Source organism: Mesitornis unicolor, unplaced genomic scaffold (genome assembly GCF_000695765.1).
Source record: "Mesitornis unicolor isolate BGI_N332 unplaced genomic scaffold, ASM69576v1 scaffold3780, whole genome shotgun sequence".
Lineage (NCBI taxonomy): Eukaryota > Metazoa > Chordata > Aves > Mesitornithiformes > Mesitornithidae > Mesitornis > Mesitornis unicolor.
The window spans coordinates 72,337-72,733 of record NW_010158821.1 but is presented as its reverse complement, the minus strand read 5'-3'; positions in this window follow the sequence as shown (position 1 = coordinate 72,733).

Genomic DNA, 397 nt, shown 5'->3' with positions numbered 1-397 from the left:
CCCCCCCCCCCCCCACCCGGGGGGAAGCCGGCGCGAGCCTCCCCAACCCCACGCGCCCTGGCAAGACTGCAATTCCCAGCACCCCGCGCGCAGCCTCCTCCTATTGGCTGGCGCCGGCAGGAAGCGATCGGCGGGGCGAAGGTCGGAGGTCGAGCAGCGGCCGGAAGGGACGGAGAGGGAAGGCGCAGGTCTCTGCCCGCGGTCGGAAGGGTGCTCTGGGGTGGGCTCGGCCCGACCCAAGGGGGAGGCAAAGGTGTTATAGGGGGCGCTGGCTACAGCCCAGCCTCTTATCTTAGAGGGCGGGATAGGGCTGAAGTGCCAGAGCTGGGAGCGGCTGCTTGGGGTCTCGCTCTGGGGGAGTCGCGGGGGGGCTGAAGGGAGCGCGGTGCAGGCGGGG